Here is a 259-nt window from a genome sequence, read left to right as displayed (position 1 = left end):
AATAGTATAATAAAATTTTAGTAGTATATCACACCTTTTTGTAATTTTTTTTTATATAATTTTTTTTTTATTGTTATTATTATTAATTATTGTCTTATTAAAACATTAGTCTTTTTCCCCCAAATTTATGGCATGGCTGCAATATTTTAAACAGTACAAGAATAAACGCTCTAACTTTGCATACCATAATGATAAAGTACTTATCAGTTTAAAACCAAGGCAGGGGTAAAAACCCCGTTTTAACCCATTGCCCGTTACT

The sequence above is a fragment of the Penaeus monodon genome, chromosome 30 (assembly GCF_015228065.2).
Source record: "Penaeus monodon isolate SGIC_2016 chromosome 30, NSTDA_Pmon_1, whole genome shotgun sequence".
Taxonomy (NCBI): Eukaryota; Metazoa; Arthropoda; class Malacostraca; order Decapoda; family Penaeidae; genus Penaeus; species Penaeus monodon.
This window is presented reverse-complemented; position numbering follows the sequence as displayed.